Source organism: Bipolaris maydis (genome assembly GCF_028858645.1).
Source record: "Bipolaris maydis strain C4 unplaced genomic scaffold PSV08scaffold_8, whole genome shotgun sequence".
In the NCBI taxonomy this organism is placed as follows: Eukaryota; Fungi; Ascomycota; class Dothideomycetes; order Pleosporales; family Pleosporaceae; genus Bipolaris; species Bipolaris maydis.
In genome coordinates this window covers 1,511,828-1,524,356 of record NW_027093864.1, presented here as the reverse complement: position 1 = coordinate 1,524,356, position 12,529 = coordinate 1,511,828, and positions in this window count along the sequence as shown.

The following is a 12,529-nucleotide window of genomic DNA, read 5'->3' as shown; positions in this document are numbered from 1 at the left end:
AAGATGGCACGATTCCAGGAAGAAAACAGACCATCGACGCCCTACGTAAAGAGGCAAGACAGCGCGATACCAGACTCACCCGAGACCTATTCAAGAGACAACCCAGCAGAAGTAGACAAATGGATCAACGCACTATCCATGCTACTTGGACGACCCAACGAGGCCTACAACGATAACAAGACACTACTCGACAAATACAACACGCTATGGCACCTACGATCAGACATCGACTTTTACAAGATCAAGACAACTCAGCGATTGCCAACGTATACGCATATCACGGCCAACATTACGAGGTTAGAACAGGGACTCACGCCCCAAGGGGAAACACGAGTACAGAAGACGCAAGGACGGAACAACTCCTGCGAACCTGTATGGTACTGGTACGACGCAAGGAACAGGAACCACGCGAGTATATCATGGACCGCGTGTACGCATGACTACTGCCCAACTCACTACTCGGACAAGAGAGGAGCTGGATGGAGCCCACAGCACGCAAAAGGCATGCCTAAGTGCAAATGGCTATGGTACGAATGCAAGGACGACAGCTGCCCAAAACACCTATGGGACAAGCGAGAAAAAATGCACTTTCCGGGACGAGAAGACCCCCAGGACATTATACAGATGCAAACAGCATACGAAGTGCAGTACCCAGACGGTCCCTCGACGGAATGCAGGGAAGACCAATGGTACACATGCCTCAGCAACGAATGCGAGAAGCATGCAGTGGCAAGAGACTACTACGGATATCGACAAGAAGAGTCTTTTTTAGGCCAACGACAGGGCAACAAGGCCCCTCCAGGGAAATCAACGTACTAGAATCCCTAGGATTGATAAAGCTCAAGACGAAGCTTAACGGAATACGGATGCAGGCACTAGTGGATTCAGGATCACAGGCAAACTATGTTTCAGCGCACGTAGTAACCCGAGCCGGACTCGAGGTACGACGGAAACAACAGCCTTACCCACTACACGTAGCCAACGGCGAGCCAATGCCAAATGAAAACGAGATTACACACGAGGTCAGAAAATTGACACTCAGCATCCAGGAGCATGTGGAGGAGATTGACCTAGACGTCATCGGACTAGCTACCCACGACATCATTTTAGGACTCCCATGGCTCAGGAAACACAACCCGCGGATCGACTGGAAGTCGAAGGTGTTTCAATTTGAGTGCTGCGGAACGGACGCAACCGCAAGCCAGCCTACGCATCGGCAGAGTTCGATGGTAGATGAGAGTAACATTGCCAAGCAGTGCAATAACGCCGAGAGAAGAGCGTACTCGAAAGGTAGTTCCCAGGATAGGAAGCCACACTCCGCAGATACCGAAACTAGGCCAACGGATCACGAAGCGAGAGGAAGGGAGAACAGCGCAACTCCAGAGTTCCCTGAACAGTATAAGGAATACGAACATCTATTTCAGGAAGTGGTAGACGAAACAGCGTTACCAGAGCATAAACCCTGGGACCATGAGATAGTCTTACAGGAAGGAAAGACACCGACTTTCGGGCCCATATATCAACTATCGGAAAGAGAGCTCAAGGTACTAAGAGAGTACATCGACAAGAGTCTAGCCAAGGGATACATACGACCATCGAAGTCACCAGCAGGATATCCAATTATGTTTGTACCAAAGAAGGACGGTACGGATCGACTATGTGTCGATTATCGGCGACTCAACGACATCACAGTAAAGAATCGATACCCACTACCGAACATCACAGAGCTCAGGGATCGATTATCTCGTGCGAAGATCTTCACGGCGCTAGATCTCCGAGATGGATACCACCTTATCAGAATGAAGAAAGGTGAAGAATGGAAAACAGCATTCAGAACTCGATACGGACATTACGAGTATCTAGTCATGCCATTTGGGCTTACGAACGCCCCAGCAACGTTCCAGGAACTTATCAACGACGTACTTAGGCCATACTTAGACATATTCGTTATCGCCTACCTGGACGACATCCTTATCTATTCAGAAGATGAGAAGGATCACATAAGACATGTGAAGACAGTGCTCAAGGCTTTAGGTGAACACAGCCTTAGACTCAAGCTGAAGAAGTGTGAATTCCACAAGACCAAGGTCGACTTCTTAGGCTACACAGTAGGAGTCAACGGAGTACAGATGAGCGAAGAGAAGATTCAAGTCATCAAGGACTGGCCGACACCAACCACAGTTACAGAGATCCAATCATTCTTAGGATTTGTAAACTTTAACCGACAATTCATTCAGAACTTCTCAAAGATCGCGATACCAATGACACGACTCACGCGCAAGGACACGCCGTTCGTGTGGAGCAAGGAAGCAGACGAAGCCTTCAACAAGCTCAAGACAGCATGTATTACACCACCATGCTTTAGGATATTCACCCCAGGCGTACCAATGAAGATTGAAACGGACGCATCAGACCTAGCCCTAGGAGGCTGTGCCAGCATATTCATCAACGACAAATGGCACCCAGTAGCATACTATTCAAGGAAGTTCTCAGGACCAGAAGAACGATACGACGTACACGACAAAGAACTACTAGCTATCGTAGCATGTTTACAACACTGGAGAGTATACGCAGAAAGCTGCTCAGAACTCACGATCTACACGGATCACAAGAACCTAGTACACTTCACAACGACGAAGGTACTCAACCGAAGACAGACCAGATGGGCTGAACTACTAGGACAATACAAGTTCAAGATTGTCTACACACCAGGAAAAGAAAACGGAAGAGCCGACGCTCTCAGCCGACGACACGACATCGCAGGAACTAAGACGATAGTCGACAGACCCATACTCAGGACCAATGAAGACGGGACATTAGGGCCCGCACACGAACTCAGCATCATTATGAAAATCGGGAACGACGTACCCGAAGAAGTACAGCAAACCATCATCGAAGAACATCATAACGATCCTGTACCCGGACATCCAGGAATCGCCAGGACGATGGAACTCATTCAACGGAATTACCAATTCAAAGGCATGAAAGACAAGGTTACAGCATACATCGCCAAATGCGCAGAATGCCAGAAGAACAAGCATAGCACACATGCACCATACGGAGAGATGCAAGCTTTAGAACTGCCACAAGAACCGTGGGCAGACATCTCTATGGACTTTGTCACAGGATTACCAGCTTCAAAGGATCCAACGACCAAGGTTACCTACAACGCGATACTTGTTGTAGTGGATCGCTTTACAAAGCAAGCGGAGTACATACCATTCAGGAACGACTACACAGCAGTGGACTTAGCACACATTATCCACGACCGGATCATTCGACATCACGGAATACCAAAGTCAATCATCAGCGATAGAGACAAACTATTCACATCCAACTTTTGGACGACGCTACTCGCAGCAATCGGGACTAAGAGAAAGCTATCGACAGCTTACCACCCGCAAACCGATGGACAGACCGAACGAACAAATCGAACAATGAAGACATATCTCAGGATTTACGCCAATCATCAGCAAGACAATTGGGTACAACTACTACCTATGGCACAGATGGCATACAACAACAAAACATCAGAAGCAACAGGCAAAACACCGTTTTTCGCCAACCACGGACGACATCCAAATCTCTTTACTAGAACATATCCAAGCTTAAAGACAGAAGCAGCCATCGCAACGGCTGAACAACTTAAGAAAATCCACGAAGAACTACGAGAGTCACTCGAACAGGCTCAACGCCAAAGCATTTCCTATCAGAACAAGAAAAGAAAAATGGCACCTCAGCTAAAGAAGGGGGATAGAGTATATCTACTCACGAAGAACCTTCGCACCCAACGTCCAAGCAAGGGACTAGACCACGTCAAAGTCGGACCATTTTTAATTTCAAAACAAAACGGACCAGTTACTTATACACTCGACTTGCCAGCCGACGCGAAGATACACCCAAGATTCCATGTACGACTATTGGAACCAGCAGACCCCGAAACGCCACTACAGAAAACATTCCATTACGAACCCGAAGAAGAAAACGAATTTGAAGTCGAAAGAATTATATCCCACCGAATTAAAAATAACAAAACCGAATACCTAGTCAAATGGTTAGGATACCCAGACAGCGAAAACACATGGGAACCAGAGACCAACCTCACGAACTGCCGCCAGCGCCTGGCACAGTATCACCAATCGCCTCCGCGAACCCCGGATCACCCTCCAAGAAAGTAGGCATGAAGACACTCCAATCCAAAGCAGGAGTACCCGGCATCAGGCCACCCTCCAAGGTGGACACCTCTCGATTTGCCCACTCCATGGCCTCCAACGCCTCAATATCCTCGACATACTTTCCCGACTCGTCAACCCACTGTTGTTCACGACGTTTCAGGATTTTCCTTTGTTTACGAAGACGATCTTTCTTCGCACGCGCCGCCATTAGCGCCTCCAGAGCTGCAGACTCCGCTGCATCAACCTCAGCCTCTTGTTGTTCAAGACGCGCCAACTCTTGATCCAACTTTTCGAAATTCGGAACCGGAACCTCCACCGGAACACACGACTTCACACCATTCCGATAACAATTCCCACACTCCTTCTTCAACGACGACATTCGACACTCCAGACCCCGCTTCGCACAATATTGACAAGAAACCATCGCGAGTCCCCCAGTACGGTTAATTCGATCACCAACGGAATGACGATGCGCAGTACTTCTAGAGACCATGACAAGTTAGCTCATGAGGACATGAAGCCAGGAAGGGGAGGATAGTGTTACGAACCTAAGGAAGGGACAGCCAGAAGATAAAGGAAGAATAAAGGAAGAAGCCCATGTCAAGGCCTCACGAAGTAACAAGAACATATAGACCAATGACGCATGAGCGCCCCGCGTCCCACGGTCTTGGCGGAACGCCACCATGAGACAAGTCACGTGTGTCCCACGGATCCCACGATGTCCCACGAAGTACCACGCATGGGACAACATGACACATGTAGGACAATATGGAACATAGGACATTCCCTTAGTATATAGCATAGGCATTGAGCCCTTATGGCTCGATGTGTTCAACTTAAGTTTTGAGTACAAGTACAATACAGAGAGTTATTCTACTTGCACGTTACGTCCAATATTGCACCCTGCCGCTCTATCTGCGAAAACCAACCAACAAGAAGCTTGACACCGGAAGTCTTATATTACTTCTACTCGAGCTATACTCTTAACACAGAGGTAGAGGTCTCTACCTTCTACTTATCTAGTAATAGACTTAGAGGCAGCTTATTAAAGGTTCTAGCTAAAGAGTAATAAATAAGAGATAATAAGATATTACTAGGGGAGAGAGAATAGTTAAATTATCTTCCTAAGGTAGTCTATAGGATTCGCTCTACTCTTCTCTACTTTCTATCTACTAACTCTTCTACTACTTATATATTTATTATCTTAGATTCTAGAAGAGTCTTCTTAGTAGTAGCTTATATAATCTATAGCGTAATAGATAAATATTACTAGATAATAGCATAATAGCTTCTAGTAATAGATTAATTAACGTGTCTTAGTTGAAGGTTGAGTACTTAGTTCTATTAGAGATCAGCTGGTGAGCTTATATCTCCAACACACCCCCTTAAGCTAGGTAGCTAAGATCTAATTAATCTACTAGTTTTAATTAGCTTGTTTATTCTAATAAGCTTAGACTGATAGATTCGATCGATCTAATAAGTTAGATTGTTTTAATAGATTGGATTGATAGATTAGTTTAATAAATTAGTTTAATAGATTAGTTTAATAGATTAGTTTAATGGATTGGTTTAATAGATTAGTTTAATGCGATGGGCTAGATTAAACTAATAGATCTAATAGATTAACTAGATTCGATTGCGATCGAAAATCTTAAATCTTATCAGCGTTTATAGCTTTAGTAAGACAATTAGCTAGTAGCTAGTTAGTACTTTAGTATTATATTTAGATCTATTTATCCTCCACTTTTTCGCGAATAAAGTAGTATTAAATATTAATATATTTCGTCCTCGCGTAGTAGGTAGGATTTTTAGATAGTTAAATTGCGCTTTAGCTATTAGAGTATATAGTAACAGTTCCGTCTAATAATATATTAAATAGTAGTTTAATACTTTTAACAATCTAGTTTAAATAGATACTCTATTTTATAGCTTCGCGGTAGGCTATAAATTCAGCTTCTGCGCTTAATAACGCGATAGTTAGTTAGAGCTTTAATAGCTATAAAATTGCGTAATAACTCTTATTTAACTAGAGTAAAAAGATATATCCTATAGTAGATCTGCGAGTATTAAAATCACCCCCCTAATCTGTATCCGTAGATCCAATCAGCTTAATCTAATCTAATTCTATCAATATAGATTAATCAGCTTTAATAGGTCTATCTTAAATATTAGAGCTAAGTTAATAAAATAGTCCAATTTAGCTTAATTAGGATAGGTATCCCTATAGGTAGTTAAGATTACTAAAATGCTCAGTACTTAGATTGGCTATAAATCGCGATAGAAGATTAACTACGTAGGTAATATCTAGCTAAGTAAAAATAGATAGATAGATTAGAGCACTAATTTGTTATTAAAATAGATTATTGTCTTTTAGCGTTGCTGTTTAGTCGTTTTTTATAAGCTTAGTACCTTAAGGTATAGGTATTTTCCTTAGCTTAACATTCTACTTATTAAAACAAGTAAGCAGTCGTTCTAGATAGCTTTATTAGCTAATATATATCAATTAATTAGATTAAGTAATTTAAATACTAAGGAATTTAGTGACATCGCTAAGATCTTTAATTTTAAGGTCTAATATATTAGATAGCTCGTAGAATAACTATTTAATCCTTTGCTTATCTAATCTAAATATAAGTAGATCGTCCACATATATTACGATTATTATTTTTCGTTTTTAATAGATATAGGTAGCTATATCAATTAGCAGAGATTAGAAACCTAGTTAATAGAGTAAGCTTAATAGTAGTTTCTACCATTATCAACTAGCTTATTTTAATCTATAAAGAGCCTTATTAAGTAGACAAACATAGTGAGGGTATTAAGGATTTAAAAACCCCTCTAGTTATTTGATATAAATCGTGGTATCAATTAGTGCGTTTAGAAAAGCTTATTTTATATCCTAGCTCTATATAGCCTAGCCTTAGGCTACTACAATTACTAGTAATAGATGGATAATATCAGGCCTTATAGTATTAGCAAATATTTCTTAATAATTAATACTAAACTCTTATTAAAAACCTTTAGCTACCCAGCAAGCTTTAAAGATAAAATCGTTATTCTATTAGTATTTTCTATTAAGTACCTAGCGTCCTTTAAGTACTAGTTAGTTAGAAGGCCTTAGTACAAGCGTCCAAGTATTATTCTTTTATAGTTAATCTAGCTCTTTTTGCATTACTAATAGATATTAATCCTTATTAATATACTTAAGAACTTAGTAGTAGTTTTTTAGATTAGTAATATCTTTTAAAGTAAATAGTATTTCTTTAAGAAAGATGTCCTCTATTGTCACTTCAGTAGATAGAGCTGTTTCTATCGTTTGAGCTCTGTTCTTAATAAGAATAATTAGATTTTGACTAACTATTTTCATTTAATTAGTGGGTTGCTAATCGTTTTAATCTATTGGTTTTGTTTGATCTCTTATAGGATAGAGGTTTTGGTTAGTATTTATATTAGCATTTAATTAATCGTTGGATTGATCGTTGGATTAATCGATTTCTAGTTGTAATTTATAATTATGAACTTGATCGTTGAATACTCCTTTAAGGATTTAAACGTCCTTTGTAGTTATAATCTTATCTAACTTTAGATTAATTAGTTAATATAGATTACTACTTAGATAACTAGTGAGGTAATATAGTTGGGCTTAAGAATCGAGCTTTCTTATAAATTTCTTTAGTTCTTTTTAATAGGCTAGTAATCCCTAAATTTTAATATTGCTAATATTTAGTTTTATTCTATATTTTACTTTAAAAGGCGTTCGAAAATTAATAGAACTATATAGTATTCTATTATATAGATATACCGCTGCGAGTAAGGCTTCTACCTAGAGTTTATTTAGCATTTTTGCTTTAAATAACAGAGCTCTAATCTTATCAAATAGGGTTTAATTAATTTGTTCTGCGCTACCTTTAGCTTTAGGATTAAAGGGGGAAGTAAAACGTAACTTAAACCCTCTTTGAATTAATAGCTTTTGTAGTTCTTTAGTATTTAGCTTATTATCTAATTAAATAAGCTTAATTAGCTTTAAATCCTAAACTTTAGCTCTTTTAATAAAAGCTTTAACTAGCGTAATAAGCTCTAATCTAGATATGAGCAGGTCGACTTCTAGATATTTTATGTAGTAGTCTAGGAAGGTAATGTAGTACCTATAGCCCTTGTTCGTTCTTAGCTTAATAGGTCCTCCTAGATCGCAGTATATTAGATCGCTAAACTTATTGACTTAGGTTGTTAGTGGATTTCTACTTATTTTGCTAGCAAATTTGCTTTTTAAACAGATTTCGCAGTTACTAAAGGATTTACTTATTTTAACATTTACTTTTATTCTATTAGTGTTCTTATAGAGCTTATTTAAGCTTATTTTACTAATATAGCTAAAACGTCAGTGTAATAGATTAATTTAATTATTTTCTTCTATTTAATTAATTTGATTGATTTGATTGATTTAATCGTCTTAATTATTTTAATCGTTTTAATTAATTAGCATTAATTTTAACTAATTAGGCTATTCTAATAGCTTTAGCTAATTAGATAGATTAGTATTATCTAATATTAGTTTGGATAGCATAGGCTGTTCTATTAGCAGTGCTGTGTAATTAGCTTATATATAGATCTGATCGTTTTAATAGATATCACTAGTTGTATAAAAGATCGCGACTTTTCAATTATAGTAGCCCTTAGCTAGTATTTAGCCGGATTGGGTAATTAGACTATAGTCCCTCACAAATTTAAATTTAGCTCCTTTTTTAACTGCTTGATAGAGACTAAGTAGGTTAACGCGAAACTCTAGTATAAGGAGTACTTCTTTTAGCACAACTAATTAATTAGTGCTAGTAAAAGTAATTAGTACTTCTCCTTTATTAATCACTAGTAGTAGTGTTCCTATATTACTCTATTTAATATAGGTGTTAGAAATACTACTAATATTTCTAAACAGCGTTCGGTTGGAATAGATATGCGCACTAGCTCTACTATCTAGTATCTATTCAATAGATTTGTTTGTTTTAACTAATTAGGTTATATTGATATTAGCAATAGTTTAGTTAACTAATACTATTGTTAATAGAGCTGTTTTAGATCTATTAGAGCCTTAGTTAGGGCGTTTACTTAGATCTTTCTGCTAACATTAATTAATTATATGCCTATTCCTTCTATAGAAGCTGCAGTTTTTTGAGCTTTTATATTGTTGGGTTGGTAAGGTTATTTTAATATTCTTTGGCTGCTAGTTTCGATAGGATTGATTAGATCGATAGTATTAATTAGATCGATGGGTTAGATCTGATTAATGGTCTAATTGATTGATAGATTGATGGTAGAATCGATGATCTGATCGATGATTGGATTGATGACCTAGTTAATAGATTTGATGCCTTTGGTAAGGTTTGGTATTGCTCCTTTAGATTGAGCTGTTGGAGCTGTTTTTAATTGATTTAAGCCGTTAAGCTTCGTTAATAATTTGACTACTTATTGTTTTAAGATTAATTTCTTTGTTTAATCTAAAATCTTAAGTAATTGCTGTAACTAGATAATTGAAATCTAAACTTAAGTTATTAAGTATTAGCGCAGTAATGAACCTGCTTAGTAGTTTAATACTTTAAGCTTTAAGGCTAAAAGTAAGCCTTAATAGCTTTTAAAGATAGTTTTTAATGTTGTTTTGGCAGTTTATAATAGTGGTGTTAATAAGCTCTTTATAGATAAGAAAGTCTAAGTTAAAACCTTCTTGCGCATATAGAGCTTTAAGGTTGTTCTATAGCTCTACTAGAGTATTAATTTCTTTTGTTTATAGGAGAGGTCCATCTTTAAGACTAAGTCTTAAAATAGATAGTACCTTTGTCTTATTGTTTTTGAACGATTCTGGACGTTCTTCTGATGTAAGGTTGGCTATTACAGCTATATCGCCGCAATCTTATTGAATTAGGATTGATTGAATCCTTATAGCCCATATGTCGTAATTTGAGCTTCCTTTAAGCTTTGGTACTTTGAAAATACTGTCAGCTATTTTGATAGACTGATAGATTGATTGGTTAGATTGAGCTTATGCTGATACTATTGTAGTTACTGTCCTTACTATGAAGAACTCTGGCTGCAGATCGTCAGCTTGATAGATTGAAAAACTGATTGATTGATTGATTGATTGATAGATTGATAGGTTGAAATATCGATAGATTGATAGATTGATAGATTGATAGATTGGTAGATTGGTAGATTGGTAGATTGATAGATTGATAGATTGATAGATTAGTGGGCTGGTAAGTTGATCGATTGATGGATTGATCGATCGCTGGATTGTTCAATCGATAGATAGTTCTAGTTAGCTGATCTGACTTTGGATGATAGAGTTTCTTAGCTCTTCGCCGTGGTTGTTCTCTTAACTCTTGTTACTCTAGCTCTTACTAAGAATCTAACCTAGATAGGTATAGTTCTTATATAGACAGCGCTAATCATAATAGATCGCAATAAACGTATAGTGCTAGAAGCTTCGATAGATCGCGAAGTCCAAGCTCATAACCTATTAGAATATTGCTACTTAGATAGCGGAAGTTAATGCTTGTTCTACTAGTAGCTCAGAGGTAGAGGTCTCTACCTTCTACTTGTCTAGTAATAGACTCAGAGGCAGCTTATCGAAGGTTCTAGCTAAAGAGTAATAAATAAGAGATAACGAGATATTGCTAGGGGAGAGAGAATAGTTGAATTGTCTTCCTAAGGTAGTCTGTAGGATTCGCTCTACTCTTCTCTACTTTCTATCTACTAACTCTTCTACTACTTATATATTCGTTGTCTTAGATTCTAGAAGAGTCTTCTTAGTAGTAGCTTGCGTAATCTATGGCGTAATAGATAAATATTACTAGATAATAGCATAATAGCTTCTAGTAATAGATTGATTGACGTGTCTTGGTTGAAGGTTGAGTACTTGGTTCTATCAGAGATCAGCTGGTGAGCTTATATCTCCAACATACTATATAAGCTAAAACTACTTTAGTCTACTTTAAGCAAGATATAGCCTTCTCTACCTAACTTTCTACGTCTACCTCCTTAAAAATACATCCTAATTCCTCCTTAAAGTTAGCTTAACTACTAAATAAGGTACGTGTCTCGTCCTTCGTTCCTTTATTATTAATATCTATTAGAAAGTCTTCTATATAAGGTTATATCTAGCTTACTACTTTTCCCTTTATATAAGTATTAGCTATAAGTATCTTTTCTTTATTATTTAGTATATTGTTATAGCTATAGTATAACTTAATGTTAGTGAGGAACGTCTATAACCCTTCTTAGTTACTATTGTATTTATCTAGAGTTACTATCTTAGGTTTCTTAATAGGCTTTTTATTTAGTGTAGCTATTAGCTAACTTATAAGCTAATTAATTATTACTTATATCTTAGCTATCTACTATATATAGATTATAGCTTAGTGCCTAAGATTCTATAACTCTTATAAGTTATACGCGTTATCGTCTACTTTATTGTTACTTAGAGTTAGTATCTTATTATTAATTACTAGGTTAGGCCCTTATCTAGGGCTTTAAACTAGTCTACTAGCGCTAGCCTATAACTAAGAGTGATTATAAGATATCCTTAAATCTTAATTAGGCGTCCTAATGTTAATCTTCCTAAGTGTACTAAGTCTATAGGTAGTTAAAGTGTTATATAGGGTCTAGGGTCTATACTACTCTAGTTAGGTCTACTACTATAGCTAATAAGCCTTACGTTAGTATTCTATAAAGTTTATCTAGCGAGATAGTAGAGTAGTATACTTAGATAGAAAGGTAATAAAAAGTTAGATAACTTAATCTATATTGCTATAGACTAATAGGTAATAATCTTATTAAGTAAAGATACTAGTAAGAAAGTATAATTTAAGTTAACTATAACAAGAGTAAATAATAAAATCTATCTATCCTTATATCCTTATTACTTTTATCCTAGTGCTCTCTATTCTCCCTTAGAAGCATGTTACTATAGGAGTAGTAGGAGTATAATTCTCCTAAGGCCCCCCGTGCTCCCTTTCTTAGCGGGAGCATAGCTCTTAGCAGGAGTACCTATATCACGTAACCTCTAGCCCCGCGATGTCTATTACCTTTTAACGTAGACGTGGTTGGCCTTCAACCTCGTCATCCTGCGTCAAGGAGAGAATCCTTCTTATTACTTGTAACATTGGCAACCCAACACCAACACAACCTCTACCCATTTACCACCGTAACTATACTACTATCTTTATTATAACTATATTTTAGTTATTATACCTAATAATAATTTATCTATTTTGTATATACATACCTATTAAGAGGCTTTAGTAGTAATACTAACTTATTTTTAGAGTTTAATAGGGTCTCGTAGAGATCTACCTAAATTCTTT